A 414-nucleotide genomic window follows, 5' to 3' on the forward strand; every position below is an offset into this window, starting at 1 on the left:
AACATTGCCTTTAAATCATGGTACATCTTAGTACTTCCCGGGTGAATGGAGAATCCACTTTTGTGTGCCTCCTTTAAAATATCTTTCCTCAAAGTGCCAACATCCGGCACAATAATCCTACCCTTGAATCTCCATAACCCATCTTTTTCTTCCGACACTCTCCACTGTTTTCCTTGCTCAATAGCCGATAACACCTTCCATAACGTTTCATCATTTTGATGAGCCTTTAGGAGTTCGGACTTAAAATCACTTGAGATTTCTAATCGGCTCAAACACAAAGTTTCGGATACTTCTCGAGCACCAATTTTCAGACTCTCGAATCCCTTGAGCAATTTCTCCTCTTGAAGCATCATCCAAGCCGCATATAATGACTTCCGACTCAACGCATCTGCCACTATGTTCGCCTTTCCCGGA

The sequence above is a fragment of the Arachis duranensis genome, chromosome 5 (assembly GCF_000817695.3).
Source record: "Arachis duranensis cultivar V14167 chromosome 5, aradu.V14167.gnm2.J7QH, whole genome shotgun sequence".
Taxonomy (NCBI): domain Eukaryota; kingdom Viridiplantae; phylum Streptophyta; class Magnoliopsida; order Fabales; family Fabaceae; genus Arachis; species Arachis duranensis.